The sequence below is a fragment of the Cenococcum geophilum genome (assembly GCF_001692895.1).
Source record: "Cenococcum geophilum 1.58 unplaced genomic scaffold K441scaffold_54, whole genome shotgun sequence".
NCBI classification, from domain to species: domain Eukaryota; kingdom Fungi; phylum Ascomycota; class Dothideomycetes; order Gloniales; family Gloniaceae; genus Cenococcum; species Cenococcum geophilum.
This window is the reverse complement of record NW_027137612.1, coordinates 575,177-588,675: the sequence shown is the minus strand read 5'-3', so window position 1 is coordinate 588,675 and position 13,499 is coordinate 575,177.

Sequence of the window (13,499 nt, the reverse complement as noted above, 5' to 3'; positions counted from 1 at the left end):
TATAGCCATATTATAATTTACTCTTTATTAAGTTAATTAAGCGCAATTTAGTTTAGCGATTAGTTTTTAATCTTGCTAATAATCCAGCGTATACGCTCTTTGGTATTATCTTATATTATTAGCATCTTAAAGAAGTTATCTACCTCGCGAACCTAATTGTCCAGCTATTAGGCGTTAGGTCTATAACGAAGTTTTAAACTATTAGAGGCCTTAGCCAGTCAGTCTATATCCTTTTTCTATTCATTACGTAGGTGCCTCTCTAAGTCTTCTATACCTCCTTAGGTAGATATTAGGTAGCCCCTAAGAAGCCCTTAGCCTTAACTAGGTTATAAAAGAATTTATTTAGCTTAGATTAGACCCTACTAGATCTAGATTTACCCTTAAAGGATTCTAATATATTTATTAGTAGCTTCCTCCCGCATAGCTTCCGAGAGCCTTACAACAGCTTCCCAATATCTATCTTAAAGGAGATTGGTATAGGGCTCTTAACCTTCCAAACTTAGGCCTAGGGAGGCTCCTGCTATAGAGGTAGTGTTAGTACTAGTAGCTAGTATAGGCTTCCTAACGGGGCTTAGGTCTTAAGTTAGTAATTAGCTTAGATTACCCAAAGGGGTAGGCCCGCTTAGCTCGTAAGCAGTCTATATACCGCCACTATGCCAATTATAGGCCGGTGGTCTTCCGGGAGGGTTCCAGTTAGTTCCCTGGTCGGACACATTAGTATATTCCTCTAGCATTTCTAGCTTAGAGGAAGATCTTAAAGTCGCCTCTAGCGCTTAATCTTCCGATTAGCCTAGGTGGGGCTAAAGGGGTTCCGGCTGCTTTCTAGCAGTATTGCGACTATCGTAGAGGGTGTCTATATTTTCCTTAGCATTACCGGTAACCGTAGGTATACGAAAGTCTTCGAGCTCCTAGAGCATCTGGGTATTAGGGCTTATTCGGCCGTCTTACCTAGAGGGTTATATTATCACAATCTCTCGCTATCGGAGGGACCTTCCTGCCTTTACGCGACGGCTTTCTATAAGGTATCCGTAGAGTTTCCATTTAGGTTGTCGCGAGATTTTAAGGGAGGATAATAGTTATAAATAAATGATGTAAACAAACAATCTAGTCCTTAAAGCCGACTGCCCTTCTAAAAAAAAGTAGGAAGGATTTAAATGTGAGGGGATCTTATAGATAGGGGGCTATAAGGACACGATTAGAACAAGATAGATTGGTAAGAGAGACGAATCCTTAAGGAGGTAAGGCCTCTGGGATTGTGGAGACTATATACTATAGGTATATGCCTTTAGTATATAACCGGCGACTATCCAAGGGGCGTCCGGGGGTTGTCCTGAGGGTAACCTAAGGTGTCCGTAATAATATCCCTTATAGTAAGTTTCTCTCATTCCTCTTATTTAATACGTAGCACGTTATATAACCTTAGCTACTATTCCTCATTATATAGTTCTATCGGTTCTATCCTAGACTATACCTAAATTAACCAACTAGCTTCTTCTAACTCTTCCCCAAGTAGTCGTAACATTGTACTTAAAGCGTCTATAATAACTAGCTTACTAGGTAGAGACCTAGCGCCGTACTAGTAGAGTACTACTATAGTAATAGAGGATAAGAGGCTATTAGTATAGATAGAGATCTACTATACTTATTGCAAGATAGGTAGACCTTAAATAGAAGCGATAATAGAAGGGGGTAGTAAAAATATAAGACATAGCTATATAGAATACCCTATAGTTAATACTAATACTCCCCCTATATAAAGGACTAATAAAGGTAAAATCTANANCNNCCTTNCTACTANNGATAGAGATTTTAAGCCTAAATATATAGCTAGTAAGTATCTATATTTTAAATACTATACCTTAATATACTTATAGATAGCCTATTTAGTTAGTATACTATATACTACTTTTCTATAGCTACTACTTAGTAAGGTACTAGCTATTTATAAATATAGGTATAAATAATATTACCTATACTCTCTATAAGTAGGGGCCTATAAATAGTATTAAAATAGCTTATAGGTTAAGGAGTTTTTTAGTAATTCTAAATAGTATATAAGATCTAATAGGAGAACACTAAAGGATATACCCCCTTTTAGCTCCTTAAAGACTAAATACCGCCGCCTAGCTATAGGTAGTACGCTAGTAAATTACTAGATACTTCTACTACCTCCCCTAGATCTTCTAATATACCTAAAAAGTATAGTATATAAGGTAGACCTAAAGATATATAAATATATTAGTTTAGTAAAGATAAAACGTATAGAACTAGCTAAAAGGAAATACTTAGGGTTTTTCCCTTATAGGGCCTTTTTCTATATAGAAAGGTAAAAGCCTTTAAAGACCTAAATAGGGACTAAATTAGGTAATAAATATAATAAATATAAATATTTATAAAGAGATTTAAAACTTTATATTAAGCTTTAGGCTTAAGTATATAATTATTATATTAATTCTATTTATTGCCCAATTTAGTTCCTTTTTAAATCTATATATACTTCTACCTTTCTATATAGGAAAAGGCCCTATAAGGGGAAAACCCTAAGTATTTCCTTTTAGCTAGTTCTATACGTTTTACCTTTACTAAACTAATATATTTTTTATATCTTTATATCTACCTTATATACTATACTTTCTAAGTATATTAGAAGATCTAAGGGAGGGGTAGTAAAAGTATCTAGTAATTTGCTAGCGTACTATCTATAGTGTAACAGAACCTTATAGTAAGAACTATAGTAGGTCCTGTTATTAGGCTAGGTGTATAGGAAATGTAAGTATAGTAGTTAATAACGTAATAATAACTAGTGGAGTGGTTGCCTAATAGATTAACTCTAATTATATTCTAAGAATTACTACAAGGAAGGAATTATCTAGGTAGGGACCGAGGGTCCTTAAATACACAACCATACTCCTATAAAATCCTTTTTATACGTAATATACGTCTTATATATAAGGTACGTAAGTTCCTTTTATTCCTCTTATTTAATATATAGCACATTATATAACCTTAGTTACTATTCCTTATCACATAGTTCTATTAGTTCTATCCTAGACTATGCCTAAATTAACCAACTAGCTTCTTCCGACTTTTCCCTAAGTAGTTATAATATTGTACTTAAAGCGTCCGTAACAATATCTCCCTCCTTTTTATCTTTATCCTTAAAGATTCCTAATATCTCTAAGTTATTTACTAAAGGTGTGATATCTGTCTAATTAATTTAGTTAATATTATTACTTATTATACCTAAAGCAATTTCTTCTTTACACGCCCAACGTCGTGCTCGCACTATTACTGCAATATTATCTCTTAGTAAGATTATACCGTCTTTATATTCTTGCTATTTAAAAAAGGGGTTAGTTTATATTACGTTAGCGAACCTATCTTTATAACAACCTTCCTCTTACTTAAAGTGCACTAAAGCGAATATTTGTTTATCCTATAATATTCGCTCTATATCTAATACTAAATATACACAACCTATTACTCTTAATAGTCGTCTAGTTCCCTAATTAATTTGTCTTAGGGTTTTATATTTAATCTACTACTACGCAGCTAGATAGTAAACTGTCTTAAGCCCTTACTAAATTAGAACGTTCTCGTAATACGGAATAAAAGGCCTTAGATACTTACATTGCGGTATCTACTTATTTGCTTTATTTTAAAAAGGTTTATTTTAAGGAGTAGAAACTTATAAAACAGGGTCTATAGGAACTTAGTAATAAAAGAATAGATTTTTCTTTAATAGAGAAGGAAATAGATCCAAGTAGCTCGGCAACTACTCTTTTTAGGTCCCCCTTAGGTAACTTATTCTTTAGCAATCCTTTTTTATTAATGCTGCCTAACCTAATCTCTTTTAATACTTCTATACCTTTCCTATAGCGTTCTTTAAATTTTCTAGTAGCTTCTAGGTAGTCTTAGTGTAGCCTATCCACTTAACCTTATACCACGTTTTATTATTAATATCCTTATAATTAACGATCTTTAAAACTTACTATTTGTCTTCCTCTTATTCTCTATACGTGTTTACTTTATAGACTAGTAGCTTAATATTCCCGTATACTGGCTCTAGTATTGTAATGTACTATATAGGGTAGATCTTTATTTTAGCTAGTAGGTTTAACTTAAATATAACTAGTGAAATTCTCTACTTAATTTTAAAAGGTCCTAGTCTAATATAGTCTAATTTCTTGCTTAGTTATTAACTCTTAAAATTCTTATATAGTAGTTATACTTTATCTCCCTTCTTAAGATCTAATCTCTTAGATCTCTTAGCGTTATAGTACCTTTTTATTCTTTACTATACTATCTTTACTATTTCTATAAGGTTCTTATAAAGATTCATTAACGTCTCTATCCTTTATTTAGCTATACTACTCATCTTTTTTACTTATTATGGTAATAATAATATTCTTAGCTTATATCCGTAATTCGCCTTAAATAGTAATATGCCTATTCCTTCTTAAGGTATTACATTATATGCAAACTATATAACTAGTAATAACAATACCTAATTGTTTTATACGTAATTAATATAGTGCCTTAGATACTACTCTAGTGTCTAATTTAATCTTTCCTTTTAACCGTCTGTCTGCGGATAATATATAGTAAAAGTTACTACTTAAACTCCTTACTCCGCTAAGAATACCTCCTAAAATACTACTATAAATCTTAGATCTNTATCTAATATAATNTTACTTANTNCTCNNTNTNTTATAAANACTTCNTTAATATAGATTCTAGCGATATCTTCTGCTAATATTTCTTCTATATATGCTATAAAGAATCCCCACTTTATAAGCTTATCTACTATTACTAAGATTATATTATAATCTTATCCAGTAATAAAATCTCTTAATTTTAGTAACTTAATAATAAAGTCCTATAATATAATCTCCTATAGTCTCTCTGGTGTTTTAATAGGTTATAGCCCTCTATATAGCTTATACCTTATTAGTTTATTTCTTTAGCAATCTAAATATTTCTTTATAACTTTTTACGCTAAGCCCTAGATTCCATTAATAATATACTTCTCTTAGAGTCTTAATACTAAGCCTATAGCCCCATTATATCCTTAAGTTAGTCCTTTATAGAAATCTTCCATAAATTGCTCTACTATACTCTTTAGGATATACGTCGCTTCTTAATTCTTATATATATCCATTTATAAATCTTCTAGTTATACTTCTAAAATTCTTTATGCCTAAAAGCTTCCTAATGTCTTATAGACTCTATCTAACTCTTTTTAAGTTGCTATAATCTTTAGATAATTATACCTAATTAATCCGTCTATATCTTTTTATAGTAAAGCCCCTAATAGCTTCTCATTATTTTATAGTTTAGCTTTTTAACTTAAAGCATCTACTTATGTATTATCTATACCCTTAGTATACTAAATCTTAAAATAGTATTCTGCAAGCATCTCTACCTATCTAACCTATCTTTAGTTAAGTTCCTTTATTATTAGGAATCCTATTAGGTTCTTATAATCCGTTTTAACTATAAATAGTTTCTTTATACCTTATAAGAATGCTCTCTATTTTTTTAGTACTATAACTATACCTAATAACTCCTTATTATAGATGTTATAGTTTAGTTCTAGTAGTATTATTTTCCAACTATAATATGCCACTAGGTGCTATTTATCTTAATATTTTTATATAAAGTACGCCCCTAGTATATAGTCTAATATATTTGTTTTTATAACCGTCTCTAAACCTAGTTAATAGATCTTAAGAACTAGCTCCTAGGTAAATAACTCTTTAACTTTTTTAAAAAGTTCTCTTTATTCCTCTCCCTATACCCATAGTTCTTCTTTCTTTATTAGTTACGTAAATGGCTTAATATCCTTTAACTATTACGCTATAAACCTTCTACAGTAATTATAAAACCCTAGGAACGATCTTAACTATATAACGTTCTTTAGTTTTTACTAATTCACTATAGCCTTAATCTTCTTTAGATCTATACTAAGTTGGCCTAGTTTAATAATAAATCTAATAAAATCGGTCTTTCTAGTAAAGAACTTGTATTTCTTAATTGCTACTAGTATATATTCTTCCTATAGTCTCTATAAAACCTATTTAATATATTCCCCGTATTCTTCNTTAGTTATTAAGTAGATAATAATATCGTTAAGGTATACCATAATAAATTTATCTAAGTGTTCCCCTAATATATTGTTAATACGCTTCTAGAATATTACTAGTGCATTTATAAGCCTAAATTATATAATATAGTTCTTCCTTTAACCTAAAGGCTGCCTTTTATTTATTGCCTTCCTTAATTCTAATCTAATAGTACGCCTATCTTAGATCTATTTTTGTAAAGATTTACGCATTACCTATCCTATCTTAGATTTCGCTAATTAAGGGTAAAAAATACCTATCCTTCCTAGTAATGCTATTTAACTATCTATAGTTAATACACAGCCTTAGTTTGCCATTCTTCTTTAATATAAATAGTACTAGATAACCTGCTAATAACTACGATGGTCTAATATATCCCTTTTATAGATTTTCTTAGATAAACTCTTTTAATGCTCTACCTTCTTCTTTAGTAAGCTTATAGATTAGAAAGAACCTTAGACTTATTCCTAGTTCCAATTCTATTTTATAATCCTATACTATATACTCTAATAGCTTCTTACTTTTTAGTGACTATAGTTTCTTACCATACTTATAGTATCTTTTTAGTACATAACTTAAGCCTCGCTTAGTCTCTTCGTATATTACTCCAACTTAGTACTATACTAACTTAGCTTATTATCGCATCTTACGGCGTTAAGTATCCCTAATATCGACCTAACCTATAATCTAATTAATCTTTAGATTATATTCCTGTAACTAAGGCATTCCTAATACTACCTTATTATTCCTTAATGGTAATACGTTAAAAAACATCTTAATTTATCTCCCTTTAATGATTAACCAAATAGGTCCTATTTTAGATTAATAATCCCTCCTCTATAGGTTATTAGATCTCCTAAAATTGTCACTAATAGGTAAGAGTACTCCTTTTTCCTATATAGTAAACCCATTTTTTTAACTGCTACTAGTGAGATATAGTTCCTTATTGCTCTACTATCTATTAATGCCTTAAACTATTAATCTTGCTACTTAACTCGTAAATTTAGGTATTATCCTTAAATTCCTTTAAGGGTCTAAGGCTCTACTACTAGCTCCCTTTAGTCCCGTAGGCCTCTACTTTTCCTAACTATTAGCTGCTTAATCCTATTTATACTTAGTCTAACTTAGGCTAATACTTAGTTCGCTTTTTATCTTTAATATACTATAGATACGTATTCTCTAGGCATTTCTACTACTATTGTCCATCTAGGCATTCTTCTATAAGGAATCTTTCTAGCTAAAGTATTAAGTCTCCTAACTTTTAAACTTCTACTAGATACTAACTATGTATATACTTAGCATTTCTATACTTTTATTCTTCTATTAACCAATATATTCTTATAAGGTATTTCCGGTGCTTATCCTTAGGTGCTTTATATATATTATATGCATTATCTATATATACGATCCACAATAGCGTATAATATGCTTAGTATCTTAGGTCAACTCTTAGCTTATCTTTATCCTTAAGTTTAAACCTTTCTTATATTAATCTAAGCGTTATAACTTCGTTTATAGGTACTAAAATACGTCTTTTACTCCTCTAGTCCTCTAAGCACTCCTTTAGATCCTTTAATATTATAATTAAGGCTCCTTTAATATAATTTATAGCCTTTTCTATAATCGGGTAGTCTTAGATAACTTTTTCGTCTAACCATATATAGAAATCTTCCTACTTATTATTGTGCCTCTACCTATACTACTTTTAGTATAGCTACTAGAGTATATACGGCTTGTCTGTAAGGAAGTATCTTCTTATTACTATATTATAATAGCCCTTTATATATCGTTCTTTAAACCTAGTAGGAATTCCTAAATCCTCTTTATTTTCCAGTTCGGTAAGCTACTTAGCTCTTAGTATGCCTGCCCTAGGCCTATTGGTAATTCTTTATATAGGTGCTTAATCCCTTATACGTCCTAATATACTAAATCTCTTATCTAGGTTCTATTCTTACTATACAATAATTCTTTATCTAAACTCTTCTATGGTTTCTTTTAGTTTATATCTTACACTTAGATCCTTAAAGTCGTCTTACTTTTTAATCTTAATATTAACTTTTCAATCTTTAGGCTAAACACTATATTCCCCTAGTAAGTCCTCTAGGTCTATATATCTGTCTCCTAGTCTAGTTATTATTTATATTACAGATTCTCTAATCTATAAAGAAGCTCCTTGCCTCTTATTTATAGGTATCCTTATTTATACTCTAAATTCTTAGCCCTATAGATTCTTTAATCCTAAGCTTGCTTCTAACTTAAGCTTTACTCTAGCCTTAGTTTAACTAGGCTTGCTTAGTATTCTTATCTTATCTTAAGAGTCTTAAATCTCACTTATCTCGTCTTAAGAATCTTATACCTATAGGAAACTCTGTCCCAAGCTTATTTATATATCTTTAAACTAAGCTACTACTTTGCTCTATTAGTTATTATCTATTATAGGTCCTTAAGCTTACCTTATCTCATCTTAAGAATCTTAGTTATCTTTTATCTTATCTTAAGAATCTTAAGCCTTTAGCCTTTTGCCTTTATTAAGTGCCAAAGTAGTTCGCTATTCTACTTCTCTTATATCTCGCAAAGCAATAGATATTATATCTAGTAGGGTCTTAATCCCTACTAATGTTCCTTATTCTATAGTGGAATTATCCTCTACTTCTATTATAACATCTCTAAGATCTACTTACTCCCAATAAGCGGCCCTTATTGCCTTATTATTATAAAATATTTCGCCTATATTAAAGTTATCGTCCTTAATATCCAATCTGTGAACTGGTTTGTTAGTTCCTCTATACTTTATAGATTTTAGCTCCTATAGCTAATAGCTTACGCCATACTTAACGTCTTTATAAATTCGGCATATATTGTTATAATAAAATGCAAAACTTTTAATTAAACATTCTTTTATTCCCCGTAATACACTATTATCCCTCTATATATATATGCCTTCTACTATTAGTCTAGTTCCCTTTATTACATAATAACTTTAACTATCTTTATAATCCCTCGCAAAGTAACCTTATTTTCCGCAATTTATATAAGCTCTATCTTTAAACTATTAACTTTGTTATAGAGTCCGCCTAAACGTCTTCTGCTACTAAGATCCCTAGTTTAGCCTCTGCTCTTTAGTCCTATAATTACTAGATCCTTAACCTCTAGGTTTTTATAGTTTCTTACTCTATCTCTTATAGGCTTCTTTAGTACTACTTAGGTCTATTAGCTCTGCGCTATACCATAGTTTCTAACTTAGCTTTAGTTATTGCGTACTTTACGTCTTATATAACTATAGAACTCTATCCTANCCTNTCTTANCCTATTCCCTTTAGTAGATCTAATTNTTAATCTTAATCGCTTAATCTATTAANTCNNNTAGGGTNTCCGCATCTTCTATTANGATAATTACGTCCTAGACTTTAGCCTTAAGTCCTTACTTATACTGTGCCATAAGCGCCCTATTATTCCACTCTACTTATATTACTAATGTCTGGAACTATATTATATACTTAATTACTAAGGTTTATTATGTAATGTCTTAGAGTTTTCTTTCTACTATAGTTACTGCCTCCGGATCTCTAAATATTTATATAAGTTATTCTATAAATCTATTCTAGCTTAAGAACATAAACCGTACCTCTTAGTTTATAGTTATTATTCCGTTTGCCTAGATCTCTATAAGGTAAGGCTTAAACCATTTAAGTACTCTCCCTATTAAAAATAATCCTGCGTACGCTATTTAATCCATAAATATTGCCAGCTTTGCTCCTTCCTAAGCTACCTTAAAGTGCATTTATATAAGGAATCCTTTAAGCTTTAATCTCTCTCCTAAGTATCTTTTAATTAATAGTAACTTAACCTTTACTACGCCTATCCCGTTAATCCTATTTTCTATTAACTAGTTAACTATCTCTTATAGTTATCTAACCGTTATAGGTTGCTATAAGTTAGTATCCGCCATACTGGTATCACCTAACCTTAAAGTAGTTGCCGCCGTTAATAGCGTTATAGTGGCTGCTTTTAGTGGCATATTGTTTAACTTTCTATATTTAATACCGTAACTAGGTAGTAATTATATAACGGAACCTTATAGCAAGAACTACGGTAGGTCCTATTATTGGGCTAGGTGTATAGGAAATGTAAGTATAGTAGTTAATAACGTAATAATAACTGGTGGAGTAGTTACCTAATAGATTAACTCCAATTATATTCTAAAAATTACTATAAGGAAGGAACTATCTAGGTAGGGACTAAGGGTCCTTAAATATATAACCGTACTCCTATAAAATCCTTCTTGTACGTAATATACGTCTTATACATAAGGTACGTAAGTTCCTTCATTCCTCTTATTTAATACGTAGCACATTAATATAACCTTGGTTACCATTCCTCGTTATATAGTTCTATCGGTTCCATCCTAGACCGTGCCTAAATAACCCACTAAGCTTCTTCTGACTCCCCCAAGTAGTAACTAACATTTGTACTTAAAGCGTCCGTAACCATATTAGCTAGGTAGGGTATTTAGTCTTTAAGGGGCTAGAAAAGGGCGTATCCTTTAGTATCCTCCTATTAGATCTTATATACTATTTAGAACTACTAAAGAACTTCTTAACCTATAAGCTATTTACTACTACTTATAGGCTCTACTTATTAAGAGTATCTAAAATATTATTTATACCTATATTTATAAATAGCTAGTACCTTACTAAGGCAGTAGCTATAGAAAAGTTTAGTATATAGTATTTTATATTTATTAATTCTATATACCTAATTTAGTCTATTTTAGGTCTATATAGGCTTCTACCTTTTAATATAGGAAAGAAGCCCTATAAGGGGAGAAAACCTAAGTATTTCCTTTAGCTAGTTTATGTGTTTCGCCTTTACCTAGCTAGTATATCTTATATCTTTTAGTCTACCTTATATACTATACTTTTTAGTATATTAGAAGATCTAAAGGGAGGTATAAAAGGGTCTAGCGATTTACTAATAAGCCGCCTATAACTAGGCGGGGGTATTCTTTAGTATCCTCCTATTACAGTCAAAACTCTTTATAACGATGCGGGTCGTACGGCCGACCGTATCGTAATACCAATGGTATTGTTATACATAGAGTCACGTGTTAGGTTAATAAGCAGGAAAAGGAGGCTGATGCGTGGCTAGGCATCCCAAAAGGGCGTAGGGCGTCTACTTCACGGGCCAAGTAGGACCCCTCCCATACAAAATCTCTACTGGTTATAACGATTTTGGTAGAGAAAACTTAACGATATTGTGAATAGTCAGTATATCGTAATATCACACCAAAAATATTTTGATTAAGGGGTGTAGATCGTAATATAGAGTATATCGTTGTAATCAAATATCGTACTAAAGAGTTTCGACTGTAGTTCGTATAGACGATCTAGGTTATTAGATAGTAGTATAATAGTAGTAAAGAAAGTCCGATCCAGGTCGATATATATTAACTTAACTACTATATAGAGAGTAGTTATAGTATAAGACTACCTAGTAGAAGAAAATATATAATATATACTAAAATATATATAAGGAACGAGATATATATATAAAGCAATAGCCCCTTAAAGGGGCGATACACCTAAATATACTAGTTAGGAAGCCCTCTACCTATAAGTAATAGAGAGAGAAAAAGAATATAGAAACTATTAGCTTACTAAGTAGAGACCTACCGCTATACTAGTAGAGCGCTATAATAGTAATAGAGGATAGGGGGTTACTAATATAGATAGAGATTTACTATACTAATTATAAGATAGGCAGATCTTAAATAGAAGCAATAATAGAAGAAGGTAGTAAAAATATATAACGCAGCTATATAGAATACNCTATAGTTAATACTAACTCTCTCNNTATATAAAGGACTAATAAAGGTAAAATCTATAGCCGCCTTTCTACTATAGATAAAGGTCTTAGGTCTAAATATATAGCTAGTATCCATATTCTAAATATTTTACCTTAATATATATACGGGTGGCCTATTTAATTAGTATACTATATACTACTATTCTACAGTTACCGCTTAGTAAGGAACTAGATACTTACTAATATAGGTATAAATAATATTACTTAGATACTCTTTATAAGTAGGGGCTTATAGGCAGTAGTAAAATAGCTTATAGGTAAAGGAATTCTTTAGTAGTTTTAAATAGCATAGAAGATCTAATAGGAGGACACTAAATAATACGCCCTATTCTAGCCCCTTAAGGACTAAATACCCCTACCTAGCTATAGGCGGCTTACTAGCGAATTGCTAGACCCTCCTACTACCCCCTTTAGATCTTCTAATATACCTAGAAAGTATAGTATATAAGGTAGACTAGAAGATATAAAGATATACTAGCTAGGCAAAGATAGAACGAGTAGGACTAGCTAAAAGGAAATACTTAGGGTTTTCCCCTTATAGGGCTTTTTCCTATATAGACTTAAAAAGGGACCAAATTGGGTAATAAATAAAATTAATAATAATAATTATATAGGCAGTTATATAGCTAATTATAGAACCTTCCTAGTATATTAGTGCTGTATATTAGTAGAGCTTTAAAGCTCTATATAAGGTTTTGAGCAGAGCTTTGAGCAGAGCCTTGTATAGGGCTTTGAGCAGAGCCTTGTGCAGAGCTTTGAGTAGAGCCTCGTGCAGAGCTTCGTGTAGAGCTTCGTGCAGAGCTTCGTGTAGAGCTTTAACCAGAGCTTCGACTAGACCCTTGACTAGAGCCTCGACCAGAGCTTCGACCAGAGCTTTAACCAGAGCTTCGACCAGAGCTTCAAGCAGACCCTCAAGCAGAGCTTCGATCAGACCCTCGAGCAGAGCTTCGACCAGACCCTCGAGCAGAGCTTCGACCAGACCCTCGACCGGAGCTTCGATCAGAGCTTCGACCCTCGAGCAGAGCTTTAACCAGAGCTTCAACCAGAGCTTCAACCAGACCCTTAACTAGAGCTTCGACCAGAGCTTCGACCAGACCCTTAACTAGAGCTTTAACCAGAGCTTTAACCAGACCCTTAAGTAGAGCTTTAACTAGACCCTTAAGCAGAGCTTTAACTAGACCCTTAACCAGAGCTTAGACCAAAGCTTTAACCCTTAAGTAGAGCTTTAACTAGAAATTTCGAGATCAGCTCGAGGCCAATTCCAGATCGAATTTCGAAATGAAGTTCCGCAGCTTCGAGATCAGGTTTCGAGCCGAATTCCCCGATGAGCTTCGAGATCAATTCGCCAGACCCGGAATTTTGAGATCAGTTCCGACGATTTCGAGACGATTCCCCAGATCAATTTCGAGACGAATTCCGCGAGACGCAATTTCGGAGACGGAATTCCCAATCAATTTCGAGATCAGCGTTCGAGACCATTCCCAGACCAATGTTTCGAAGATCATTTCG